The 14,167-nt window shown below is 46.5% G+C and overlaps 1 long non-coding RNA gene and 1 other non-coding gene across 2 annotated transcripts; both read right to left on the bottom strand.

Moving 5' to 3' along the window:
* Positions 1-1,086: 1,086 nt before the first annotated feature.
* On the bottom strand, positions 1,087-10,218 carry LOC138920764 (uncharacterized). The gene is made up of 2 exons (XR_011432522.1): positions 9,900-10,218; positions 1,087-4,095 (listed from the first exon to the last, which is right to left on the bottom strand). It is a non-coding gene; the product is annotated as an uncharacterized lncRNA (long non-coding RNA).
* A 997-nt stretch (positions 10,219-11,215) lies between these two features.
* On the bottom strand, positions 11,216-11,323 carry LOC111772640 (U6 spliceosomal RNA). The gene has a single exon (XR_002806644.2). It is a non-coding gene; the product is annotated as a U6 spliceosomal RNA (small nuclear RNA).
* Between the last annotated feature and the right edge of the window lie 2,844 nt (positions 11,324-14,167).

The following is a 14,167-nucleotide window of genomic DNA, read 5'->3' on the forward strand; positions in this document are numbered from 1 at the left end:
GCCACAGAACATGGCTGCCTTTTGGCAAACTGCACCACTGAAGAGAATGAAAAGCCATGCTTTCCTTGGCTGTTGGACCACCTCACGAAAATCTTTTTCTTTTCCCTATCGGAGACTTTTGACTTTTCTGACTTTCCGGGAGTCACTACTATCTTGACATCACCAGCTCCACCAGCCCATTCCTCTTCCTTGTCAACCACAGCCATCTCACCTTCTTTAAGCTTTTGGAAGGTGGGGTACGGAGGGGAACAAGTGCGTGAGCTCAGCCGCAGTGCTCACTGGACAACCACCTCTCGGCAGACACAAAACCAGATGTAATTTCCCCCATGTTATGAACAAATTTTAGCTCTCAGCTAAAATTTAGAGATTAAAAATGCCATCTTGGGGCCGGCCGGGTGGCGCAACGGTTAAGTTCACAAGTTCTGGTTCGGCTGCCCGGGGTTCACCAGTTCGGATCCCGGGTCCGGACATGGCACCGCCTGGCACGCCATGCTGTGGTAGGCGTCCCACACATAAAGTAGAGAAAGATGGGCACGGATGTTAGCTCAGGGCCAGTCTTCCTCAGCAAAAAGAGGAGGATTGGCAGCAGTTGTTAGCTCAGGGCCAGTCTTCCTCAGCAAAAAGAGGAGGATTGGCAGCAGATGTTAGCTCAGGGCTAATCTTCCTCAGCAAAAAGAGGAGGATTGGCAGCAGATGTTAGCTCAGGGCTGATCTTCCTAAAAAAAACCACAAACCCATCTTGCAGCTCTCTAGTGAAGACTGGGGGTGATGCTCATAAAGCGTGCCTGGCCCTTATTAATGGTCCTATCGTTACATTATTTCCAGGCAAACTAGATAGTCATAACAGCATTTTTTTTCCTTTCAGTTTTATTGAGATATAATTGGCCCACAGCACTGTGTCAGTTTCAGGTGGACAGCATGGTGACTTGACTTACGTATGTTGTGAAATGATTACCACAATAGGATTAGTTAACGCCCATCATCTCATATAGATGCTCATAAGAGCATTTATGTGTGTTTATTAGGGGGATTAAGAGTCCTATATAGTGCCTGCATGACAGACCAACTTCTCTTGAAAGAGTCAAGAACTTTTTGAAAAAGTTTTTATTTTGAGATACAGATTCACATGCAGTTGTAGGAAATAATGAGAAAGATCTCCAGTACCCCTCACCCCGTTACCCCCAAGGGTAACATCTTGCATCACTATAGTGCCATGTCCCAATCAGGAAATTAACATGGATATAATCCACTGGAAATTGACATTCATACAATTCATCGACCTTATTCAGATGCCACTAGTTTTACATGTACACGCGTGTGTGTGTACGTCTACTTAATTCAAATAGCATTTTATATTATAAATAATGCCAAGATCTTATATTTTGGTTAAGGAGGCACTATTTCATTTTCTGAAGAATGACTGGGTTGTGATGGTTTATTCGTCCTTGTCCCCCTGCCACCCAGAGGGCTCCTTTGGGGAAAGCCTTTGTTTTCTGTTTTGTCTTTCTATTCCCACAGCCCAGACAGGTCCTGCCTCAAATTGACAATACAGCGAACACTGATTGAGCCCCTACCATGTGCAAGGCCGTGTTCCGAGTGCCGTATCCTACAAGGTGCATCTGTTATTATTATTTCCACCTTACAGATGGGGAAACAGAGGGTTTGGTGCTCCATAAACACTGAATGAGTGACAGAGTCTGTGAGGGATCCGCCTGCCTCAGCATCCCAGTGCGGGTTGTTTGGGATGGCCTTTTTTCTCATGATGGCTTCCTGAACTCCATAGTGTCGGAAAAGAAATGCTACTCGTTAATTCCTTAAACACTTCTCTCTCTTCTGGAAGCATCTTGTAGGAGTTAATGGCACAGTTTCCAGAGTCCAACTATGTGAATCCAAACCTGGCTCTGCCACGTAGCTGTGTGGCCTCAGGCAAGTTGCTGAACCCCTCTGGGCCTTAGTCCTCTCATTTGTAAAATGGGGATGGTAACAGTACCCGCCTCAGAGGGATTAAATAATGTGTGTAAAGTGCTTGGAGTCGCGCCTGGCAGCAAGACACGTCAGCTACCACACTTCTGTGTTTTTACCACCCCAGTGCTGCGGAACTCCAGAAAGCTGAGCTGAGAACAATGTGGTACCAATTTGTGCATCAGTCCCCCATTATAATTAAAATTCCTATTTCCCCCAATGTTTCCAGGCACCAGACTGGAAGACTCTGGGTTTAGGACTGGAAGTTTGTTTGGCAACAATAACATTTATCTTGGGAGAGTTGTTCCAGCCGATGCTTGTGGCTCCTTTCTCCTTCCCTCCCTCTCCCTCTCTGTCTTCCTTTTTTTCTTCCTTCCATAAATATTTATTGCGAGCTTGTTAAGCCCTGTGTCAGGCAGATGGGGACATAGTGGTAAGCGGAAACTGGCCTGGTGCCTGCCCCAATGAAGCTTGCGTTCCAGTGGGAGAGAGAGCCATCGCTTAAACAATCACCCAAGGATAGTGGCATCACAGATGCAGTAAGTGCTGCTGCGAAGGACAGCGTGGGGGCGTGCGAGGGAGGCCCTACCTTGTTCTCTGCTTACCAAAGGGGCAAGGTGCCGAATCTGGAAGTCAGCAGCCAGCGGCCAGGCTGGCAGCCACCAGTCAGCCAGGCTACCCTTGAAGCCAATCTGGGGAGATGGTCCTGGTTTACAAAGTAATGACTAGAGCCGACAGTTGCCACGGGCCCAGCCCCGCCCTAAGTACTTTCCCTATACAACTGAAGTTATCCCTACAGCAAGCCTGTGAGGTTGCTGATAATATCATCCCACTCTGCAGATGAAAAAACTGAGGCCCAGGCTCAGTAACTTGTGCACGTGGAAAATGCTCAATAAGCAATGCATGTTGAATGCAGAGTTGAATTTCTAATTGGTTCCCACTGACAATGAATTTTTATCCGCATTCCGTGTGCCGAACATCCAGAGAGCAGGTAGTGACTGTAAAAGGTCGATTGTACCCCACTTACGTCTTTCCTCTCCTGAGAGACCTTTCTCAATTAAAGAGAGCTAATCCGTTATAAGCGATGCCCGCTGTCATTTCTGGTATTGTACCCAGCCCTGCACTTGGTAATTTACACCAGCATCTCATAGAATGGCACATACACGAGTTTTTCAGTCCCAACAAAAGCCTGCTGCCCGACCTTGGCAAAACAAACAAACAACCCCAAATCCAACTAAGGAAGCAGACTTCTTTGTAAGTGGCAGGTTCCAGCCTCTCTCATTCTTTCTTTTTAAACAGATTCATTGAGGCATAATTTACATTCTGTCAAATCTGCCTATTTTTATTGTACTGTTCAATGCTTTTTAGTAAATGTACTGAGTCGCACAACCATCACCCTAATCGAGTTTCAGACTGTTTTTGCCACCTCTCTAAGATCCTGGGGCCCAATCCTAGTTAATCCTTGTCCCATTCTGAGCCCCAGGCAACCACTAATCTAATTTCCGTCTCTATAGATTTGCCTTTTCTGGACATTTCCTGTAGATGGAGTAATACGCTGTGTGGTCTTTTGTGTCTGGCTTCTTTCACTTCGAGTAATGGTTTTGCGGATTATCCATGTCGTAGCAGGTATTGGGTCTTCCTTCCTTTTTATTGCTAAATAATATTCCATGCGTGGCTGTGCCGCACGTTGTTCATCCATTCATCTGTTGATGGACACCTGGGTTGTTTCCAGTTTTGTGGTATAATGAATAAATCTGCTATGAACGTTCGTGTACAAGTCTTGGTGTGGACACATGCTTTTGTGTCTCTGGGGTAAATACCCAGCAATAAAAATTGCTGGGTCATATGGTAAATGCACATTTAACTCCTTAGGAAGCTGCCAAACCATTTCCACAGTGGCCGTACCAGTTCACATCCCCACCAGCAATGGAGGAGGGTTCCAGTTTCTCACCTCCTCGCCAGCACTGGTTATTGTCCATCCCTTCCAGCTTCTCTTCTTAAGGAAAATGAGTACAGTTGACATTGACTGAAGGCTCGCCGTGTGCCAGGTCCTGGGTGGGCTGCTCCCCAGGCTTTGTCTTCACGACCCTACAAGCAGGTGTCCTCGTCACACTGAGTCAGCAGATGAGAGGTCTGGGAAGCAGAGATGTGGGGTGAGTTGCTCAGGCCACAGATGAGGTGACAGCCAAGAAGGCTGGAAATCTGGGTGTGCGGAACTCAGGCCCAAATAGAGCAGAGGGGAGAGAAGTCTGGGAGAAGAAGGTGGGGTCTGAGGCACTGGTCCTGCCTCTGGGAGGCCTGAGGTCTGAGAGACTGGGGTTGGCCCCTATACAACAGCTAAGAGGGTCACACTCGCCCTGGGAACAGGCATGACTCAGAATGACCAGCAGCACCCAAGCCCTCCTGAGTCTCTGTTCCATGGAACAAAGAGGCCCTCGACCCCCACCCCTCCCGCTCAGGCTGGGAGAGAACCACAGAGGGGGCATCCAACAGCAGCAGCATCCTGTTCTCCTCAGGGACAGCTGCTCACTCAGTGCCTTGTTCCGGACCCTCAGCCGTTAATCGTGACAAGATTCAAAGAAGAAAGTTCCTGCTCAGCGGCTGGCAGGTGGGAGGCTGGCCTGACTCTGCGGCAATCAGTAAATCATGCTGCTCAGCCGGCGTCTCGCTGGATTGCAATTACAATCCTTCAGGCAGACACAAAATCATTGGGCTGGTAAGAGGAGAGCACCTGTGTAATGCGTTTAACAGAAATTAACCTGGTTAAGCCCTGACTCCATTGAAAATGAGAAAGTGCCGATGGGCCTGATCGATTTGTCCGCAGCCCACTTTACTCCAGAGCTGGCTTTGGGTTTCAGTTAAGTGGGCCGGCCCGAAAACAGGGATCCTCGCTGATTAAATTACCTCTTTGATCACAGAGTTCAGATTATGGCTGAGTTTGTTTTGTGTCAACCATGGGGGCTGGTGGCAGGGGATGCAGTTTTGGTGCACATATGTGCTTGCAAGTACTTGCACCCATGCACACCCCCCTTGCACACATGAGTGTGCACACACACCTTTCCAGAGTAAGAAGGGTTAGTAAATATTTATCCCCCCCTCAAAGAGTTGAAAGTATGGATTTGATCAAATACTCATTTACTCTCCACCCACCATCACTCCCCACCCGTTTGGCCTCTTGGCAGATAAATGATGTTATTTGAAGGTATTCTTGAAATTTCTGACGGAGACTGTTTCTTAAGTGCTTTTAGAGAAGGCCTATACTTTGTAATACTTGTCATCTTCTGGCTGGTAAACTCCTGGCCTTTAAAAGCCGGAACCTTACTCTGTTTCCTGAATACAAGGGAATAGGTCATTAACTGTGAATTTCAAATGAAGCAGATTTACAGTATATATCACAGAAATATGTTTATGAGAGACAGCAAATGCCAAGGAATCTATGGAGCAGAAAAAACCAAGAACCCAGAGAAAGATCAGCTGATCTGGGAGTAGGTTTTTTCTTTTCTTTTCAGGTTTTTGTGGCTGATTTGGCCAAGTCTGGGTCTCTTGTTTCAGGTTCTTGATAGAAACATCTTTCTGGTTCCATGCCACTCCCAGCTCCATGTGGAACCCTCCTGAGTGATGCCCCTGGAGATCTTGGCTGTGGGAATGCCACTGTCTGGGGGTTAATTCTGGGGCCATTTGAGCTCAGATAAAGATGGGGAATTAGAGTGGGGTTGACTGGGGAAAGGGGGGATGGAGGAAGGGAAGCACAGTTGAGGGTGAGTCAGCTGGGTTGATGGTCAGTGCTATGTGTCAGCTTGGCTGGGCTATAGTACCCAGTTGTTTAATCAAACACTAACCTAGGTGTTGCTGTGAAAGGACTTTGTAGATGTGGTTAACGTCTACAATTGGTTACTTTTAAGCAAAGGAGATCATCCTTGATAGTGTGGGTGGGCCTCATCCAGTCAGTTGAAAGCCTTAAGAGCAAAAACTGAGGTTTCCCAGAGAAGAAATTCACTGCAAGACTGTCCATCAATTCCTGTCTGAGTTTCAGCTTGCTAGAAGATTCCAGACTGCTGCCTTACAGATTTTGGACTTGCCAGCTCCCACAATTGTGTGAGCCAGTTCCTTAAGACACACCCATCCACCAATTCATTCACCCATCTACCTACCCCTACTCATGCAACCATCCATCCACTGACTTATCCATCCATCCACCCATCCACTCACTTCCACCCACCCACCCACCCATTCATCCATCCATCCTGCCGTCTATTCACCTACCCACCCCTCCATCCACCCATCCACCCACCCATCCATCCAACCATCCAACCATCCATCCATCCATCCATCCACCCATCCACCCATCCACCCACCCATCCATCCAACCATCCAACCATCCTTCCATCCATCCATCCATCCATCCATCCACCCATCCACCCACCCATCCATCCAACCATCCAACCATCCATCCATTTATCCTATTGGTTCTCTTTGTCTGGGATGAGGTTTCCATGTAAGGCAGGAGAGCCCCTTGTAAGTACTTTGCATAACACACGCAGGTGGGTGTGCCTAGTGAGCAGGCAGCTAGTTCACTTTTGTGATCCCTGCCTGGATGGACTTATTTCTCCTTGGCTCTGTCTACAGTCATGGCAGACACTGCTGGCTGCCCACCCAACAGTACTTACCCTTCTTCTCTTGTGCCTGAACTCCAGTTTTGTTCCAGTAATAGGATCCAGCGGCCGGATCATGATGGCCCTTAGCCAGTCATGGTGCTTCCACCCCTTTTGGCTGGTGATGGGTACTGGGCTACACATATGACCAAGTTCTGGTGCAAGAGAGACTTGGGGAGAGCTGCTGGGGCCTTCGGGAAAATTTCCCCACCGATTAGAGAAGCCATGTGGTGGATGCCCTGTGACCCCTTTTTCTCTCTTCTCGATGCTTTGATTTTTAAAAGAATTGAAATATAAACAAACATACAGACTGTGAAATACCCATGTCTTAATGAGTTTTTGCATATATAGCCACGTAACTGCTATTCAGATCAAAACATAAACCATATCTAGTGAGTCTTTCAGCTTTGGCTCTGAGTGACATGGGAGCCACCAGAGGCTTAGGACAAAGGTGTGACATGATCTGACTTCCCTTTCAGAAAAGCTCTCTGCTACCCTGTTGAGAATAGATTGTTAGGGTGTGGTGAGGGGACAGCGGGGTGTCCAGTCAGGACACTGGCGAGAGAGGGTGGCGCCTGGGGCCAGAGTTGTAGTGACGCAGGCGATGAGAAGTCCTTGAAGGGCAGTGTGGCGTAGTCACAGGGCACATGGCACTGGAGCTGCACAGCCTGCCTTCCAATCTCAGTCCCATCATTTTGAAGTTACTTAACCTCTCTGTGCCTTAGTTTCCCCATCTATAAAATGAGGACAAGCGCTCCTCCTTCCCAGAGTCATGTGGAGACTAAATGACTTAATGTGGAAAGTGCTTAGACCAGTGCCTGGCACGCAGCACGGCTAATACGCACTAGCTCTTATGCAAAGAGACCCAGCAAGACTGGCTGTATTAGTCAGGGTTCTCCAGAGAAGCAGAACCAGTAGGAGACACACACACATGCTTATATATAAAAGGGGACGTATTATGAGGAATTGGCTCATGTAATTATGGAGGCTGAGAATTCCCACCATCTGCCTTCTGCAAACTGGAGACCCGGGAAAGCCGGTGGCATCGTTCAGTCCGAGTCTGAAGCCTGAGAACCAGGGGAGCTGGTGGCATAGATCCTGTCTGAGGGCAGGAGAAGATGACATGAGAGGTCCCAGCTGAAGCAGTGAGGCAGGAAGAAATTTCTCCTTCCTCTGCCTTTGGCTCTATTCAGACCCTCAACTGATTGGATGTGGCCCACCCTACGTTGGGGGGGACCCACTAAGATATAATGTTTAATCTAGGCACCCTGTGGGCAGTGAAGTTGACATATAAAATTAACCATCACACTTGCTGATACTTAATTGGGATTAAAAAAAGGCCATGGACGTTTCCAAAGTTTTAGTCCTACTATCTGGAAGAATAGAGTGGCCATGTAGTGAGGTGGGGAGGCCGTGGGAATTGAACTTTAGACAAGTCTGAGATGACTATTGCTGCTCAGGTGCCCAGGAGGGAGCTGGACATTCACGCTCGTGGTTCACGGTAGAGGTTAAACACCCACGTGGAGACATTACAGCTCTCATTCTGATCTGTAGAGTATTTATTCACTAAAACTGTATAGTATTTTACCAGTCTCAGATGGCATTTCAAAAACTGAGTAGTCTCTTCTGTTGGCGAGAGAGTTCCTCATTCTCTGGGTCCAGTTTCCTCCCTTAGGCTGTAATCAGAGGGGCTTCTGAAGATTCCAGCCCAAACACAGCGCAAGGTGGTTCCCTGACAGCTGCTAGCCTGCCTGTGGTTTGGCAGCGAGTAATACTCTTTGTAGAGTCACAGGGAGGGGCTTGCCCTTGCGGGGAGGGGGCAAGAGTCAGGCCTTCCTTCTGGGGCCTCTATTCTGTGCCTTTTTGAGGTCGGAGTCTCTAAGCCTTGTCCTGATTCCTGGAGCTCCAGCCCCAGAGGAAGCCCCACAGGATTTACCTTTCAGCAGTTGGTCCCTGAATGCCCTAAATGATAACTTCCTCCCATTCCACACCCCGCTTTTCTTCTTTTATTTCTTTTTCCTAGAGTCAGCCTTAAAAGAAGATAATAACCAGCCAGTTTTTTTCTATCTTTCTATCCATCCATCCATCCATCTATCCATCATCCATCCATCCATCCATCCATCCATCATCCATCCATCCATCATCCATCCATCCTCCATCCATCTATCCATCCATCATCCATCCATCCATCTATCCATCCATCACCCATCCATCCATCTATCCATCATCCATCCATCCATTATCCATCCATCCATCATCCATTCATCCATCGATCGATTGATCTCTATCTATCTACCTATCTATTCATTTTAGGAAGAATTGGGGAATAAAATACATTTATAGGACCTTAGTTTTGAAGGGGCCTTCAATTTCATGAAGTCCAGATTCTTCATTTTACTAATGTAAAAAACACGAGGCTCAGAGAGGAAGTGACTCCCCAGAGTAGCATGGTGCATTATGATCAGCATTGGGACTGGACTCCCAGGTCTCCCGGCTCCCTTTGCCTCTTCTGTGGCTCTGATTGCACGTAAAGATTTTATTTTTCCTTTTTCTTCCCAAAGCCCCCCGGTACATAGTTGTATATATTTTAGTTGTGGGTCCTTCTAGTTGTGGTATGTGGGATGCTGCCTCAGCGTGGCCTGATGAGTGGTGCCATGTCCGTGCCCAAGATTCGAACTGGCAAAACCCTGGGCTGCCGAAGTGGAGCATGAGAACTTAACCACTTGGCCATGGGGCTGGCCCCTCTGATTGCATTTAATCTCAGCAAAGCTGGTGAGCCTGGGGCTGGGGTTGGGGGTCTGTCTCAGAGGGTCCCCTCTGAGGCCGGAGGCAGCCCCACCCTACAGGGCCTGCCCAGGGCGTGCTCTGCCCCTCTGCTACCCACACCCCTCCTCCGATTTCAGCCCATGCAATGCTCCCTGGTGTATGTGAGTTGGCTGTTCAGTAACAACTCTGCAGAAGATGGTTTGTAGGGCCCCACAGTGAGAAGAGCTACTGTCTGCTGGATATTTACTATGCGCAAGACACTGCCCTTGGCACCTTTGGGAGGTCAAGGTCAGAAGGCCATCATCGGCCCAAAGATCCCGGCTACTAAGTGGTGCACTTGGGAGGGCTCGCCCCACTATCTTCCCTAGTTAGGCAGCTACCCCTGGGGTGGAAGCCTCTTGTACTCCCGGGAAGGGCGCCGGACAGGGAGCGTGAGGGCCCGGGCCCTCCACCCGGCTGTGTGACCTCGGCCCACTCCCATTCCATTTCCTTACCTGTCCTGAGCATATGAGTACTGACCTTGCCGTCCTCGTGGTGTGCTGTGCTCTGCAGAGCGCTGTGCCTGTGGGAAAGGATGCTGCCCTGTGGCCTGGCTCTCCTGGTGGGCATCCAGCTAGCGCCTACCAGCTGCTGCCAGTGTCCTCCCTCCACCTCCCTCCTCACCTCTGAGGGGTGAACTGTGCCACAAGAGAGCTACCCTGGGACCAGGGCTGGGCTCTGTGCTGTGGGCAGCTGGTGGGAGCTTTGATCTCTTTGATGTGGAGGCTGGAGGATCAGGCAAGGATCCCGCTCGGCTGGGCCAGGACGCTGCCCCAGACAGTCGTGTCTTTGTGAACCCTGCTCCGGGGCATCCGCCCACAGAAACCTGTCTGCTCAGAACCGCCTCTTGCAGGAGAAGGCAGCCCTCGAGAGAAGGGGAACAACGAGCTTGTCGTGTTCAGGACAGAGCAGGGCCTGGGTGTGGGCAGGCACTGGGTGATTTGGGAGGCAGACTCGAGCCCTGTTAGTGCTTGAGAAAGGAGCGGCTCCTAGGCTGACAGGGGTGGGAGCCTCTGGAATGTGCGGGAAGGGTGTTGTTTTCTGTGGCTGGATGATGGAGTCCCCACCTACTTCTCTCATCCTGTGCCACCTTGTCCTCTGCTCCCAGCTCTCCAGCCCACACTGGCTACACTTCATCCTGCCTCAGGGCCTTTGCACAGGCAGAACACTTTGCCTGAGATGTTAATTTTTCAAATACGCAGACAGTTACAGAATATGATTATTCAGGAAAACTGGGTACTCATCTCTGAACAAGTGTTAACATTTCGTCACTTTTGCTTTGATACATTCTTTGTTTTATTGTGGTAAAGAACACATAACATTAAATTTGCCATCTTAACCATTTGTAAGTGTAAAGTCCACTGGTGTTAAGTATATAGTCATCACTCAGTATCCATGGGGGACTGGTTCCAGGACCCCCGTGGACAGCAAAATCTGAGGATGCTCAAGTCCTTTATATAAAATAGAGTAGCGTTTACATATAACCTATGCAATCCTCCTGTGTACTTTAAATAATCTCTAGATTACTTATTATACCTAATAAAATGTAAATGCTATGGAAATAGTTGTTATGCTGTATCATTTAGGGAATAACGACAAGAAAAAAAGTCTATCATTTAGGGAATAACGACAAGAAAAAAAGTCTGTACATTCTAGGCCTTTCCATCTGGGTTGGTTGAATCCGCAGATGCAGAACCCTAGGATACGGCGGGCCGCCTGTGTTCACATTGTTGTGCGACAGAGCTCTACGACTTTTTCACCGTCCAAAATTGAAACTCTATAGTTACTAAACACTATAAAATGTAGAGTGCTTTACAAATTTCCTGTCATCCTTGTGCAGGAGCCACACTGATATTCTTTGTACTGTTCCAATTTTGGTACATGTGCTGAAGGGAACAAACCACCTGTATTCAACATTCCAAAGGTAGGAAGGGGGATGCAGTGTTTTGCCTATTCTTCAGGGCTCCGGGGTCACGGTTTCTAGAGGACACTTTCTGAGACATACTGGGCGTATATAAGCAAATATGTATTACGTGTGTGCGTCTTTGCGTATATGATGGCATTAATATTTACTGCTCTGTACTCACCTTTATTAAAAAAATAAAGCTTTTACTTCAGAATAGTTTTAGACTGATAGAAATGTTGCAAGGTTGGTAAAAGTGTGCTTGTGTACCCTTCACCCAGTACCCCCCGTTGTTAACATCTCACCTTAGTGGGGTCCACTTTTCACTACTAAGGAACCAGCATTGGCACGCTACCGTTAACCAAACTCCACAGCGTATTCCAATTTCACTAGTTTTCCCCTAATATCCATTTCCTGTTCTAGGAGGCCATCCAGGACACCACATTATACTTAGGTGTCATGTCTCCTTGGCTTCTTCTGGTCTGTGACAGTTTCTTAGACTTTCCTTATTTGTTTCTTTTTTTCTCATTAATTTTTTAATTGTGGTCATAATAGCTTATAACATAGTGAGATTTCAGTTGTACGTTATTGTTTGTCATACACCATATAAGTATACCCCCTCACCCCTTGTGCCCACCCTCCACCTCCCTTCCCCTACTAGCCACTAATTTATTCTCTTCGTCCTTAAGTTTGGTTTTATTCCACATATGAATGAAATCACATGGTGTTTGTCTTTCTCTGTCTGCCTTATTTTGCTTAACATGATGTCCTCAAGGTTTACCCATGTGGTTGTGAATGGGACGATTTTGTCTTTTTTGTGGCTGAGTAGTATTCCATTGTATATTTATATATACACCACATCTTCTTCATCCAATCATCCATCAATAGGCACTTGGGTTGTTTCGACATCTTGGCTATTGTGAATAACGCTGCAATGAACATAGGTGTGCGTAAGTCTCTTTGAATTGTTGATTTCATGTTCTTTGGATAAATACCCAGTAGTGGGATGGCTGGGTCAAAGGGTATTTCTGTTTCTAATTTTTTGAGAAATCTCCATACTGTTTTCCACAGTGGCTGCACCAGTTTGCATTCCCACCAGCAGTGCATGAGGGTTCTCTTTTCTCCACACCCTCTCCAACATTTGTTATTTTTTGTCTTGGTAATTATAGTCATTCTAATGGGTGTGAGGGGATATCTCGTAGTTTTGATTTGCATTTCCCTAATGATTAGTGATGTTGAACATCTTTTCATGTGCCTACTGGCCATCTGTATATCTTCTTTAGAAAAATGTCTATTCATATCCTTTGCCCATTTTTTGATCAGATTGTTTGTTTGTTGAGTTGTGTGAGTTCTTTATATATTTTGGAGATTAATCCCTTGTTGGATATATAGTTTGCAAATATTTTCTCCCAGTTGGTGGGCTGTCTCTTAATTTTGTTTCTGGTTTCCTATGCCTTGCAGAAGCTCTTTAGTCTGATGGAGTCCCATTGGTTTATTTTTTCTTTTGTTTCCCTGGCCCGAGTAGACATAATATTTGAAAAGATGCTTCTAAGACTGATGTCAAACGGTGTACTGTGTATATTTTTTTCTAGGAGTTTTATGGTTTCAGGTCTTACAGTCTAGTCTTTAATTCATTTTGAGTTAACTTTGTGTATGGTGTAAGATAGTGGTCTTGTTTCATTCTTTTGCACGTGGCAGTGTAGTTTTCCCAACACCATTTATTGAAGAGACGTTCCTTTCTCCACTGTATGTTCTTGGCATCTTTGTCAAAGATTAGCTGCCCATAGAAGTGTGGTTTTATTTCTGGGCTTTCAATTCTGTTCCATTGATCTGTGTGTCTGTTTTTGTGTCGGTACCATGCTGTTTTGATTACTATAGCTTTGTAATATATTTTGAAGTCAGAGATTGTAATGCCTCCAGCTTTGTTCTTTTTTCTCAGGATTGCTTTTGAGTCTTTGGTTGCCCCATATGAATTTTAGGATTCTCTGTTCTATTTCCGTGATTAATGTAATTGGGATTCTGATTGGGATTGAGTTGAATCTGTAGATTGTTTTAGGTAGTATGGACATTTTTATTATGTTTATTCTTCCAATCCATGTGGATGGAATATCATTCCATTTCTTTATGTCATCATCAATTGCTTTCAATAATGTCTTATAGTTTTCATTGTATAGGTCTTTTACCTCCTTAGTTAAATTTATTCGGAGATATTTTATTCTTTTTGTTGCAGTTGTGAATGGGGTTATATTCTTGAGTTCTCTTTCTGTTAGCTCATTATTAGGGTATAGAAATGCAACTGATTTTTTTTTTTAAAGATTGGCACCTGAGCTAACAACTGTTGCCAATCTTTTTTTTTTCCTCCTGCTTTTTTCTCCCCAAATCCCCCTAGTACATAGTTGTATATTTTAGTTGTGGGTCCTTCTAGTTGTGGCATGTGGGACGCCACCTCAACATTGCCTAATGAGTGGTGCCATGTCTGCACCCAGGATCCAAACCCTGGGCCACCGAAGTGGAGTGCGCAAACTTAACCACTTGGCCATGGGGCCAGCCCCGCAACTGGTTTTTATAAGCTGCTTTTGTACCCTGCAACTCTGCTGTAGTTGTTGATTAGTTTGAATAGTTTTCCAATGGATTCTTTAGGGTCTTTTATATATAGAATCATGTCGTCCACTAACAGTGAGAGTTTCATTTCTTCCTTGCCAATTTGGGTACCTTTTCTTTCTTTTTCTTGCCTAATTGCTCTGGCCAAAACCTCTAGTGCTATGTTGATTAACAGTGGCGAGAGTAAGCACCCTTATCTTGTTCCTGTTCTTAGAGGGATGGCTTTCAATTTTTCCCGAGTATG

Source organism: Equus caballus, chromosome 2, assembly GCF_041296265.1.
Source record: "Equus caballus isolate H_3958 breed thoroughbred chromosome 2, TB-T2T, whole genome shotgun sequence".
Lineage (NCBI taxonomy): Eukaryota > Metazoa > Chordata > Mammalia > Perissodactyla > Equidae > Equus > Equus caballus.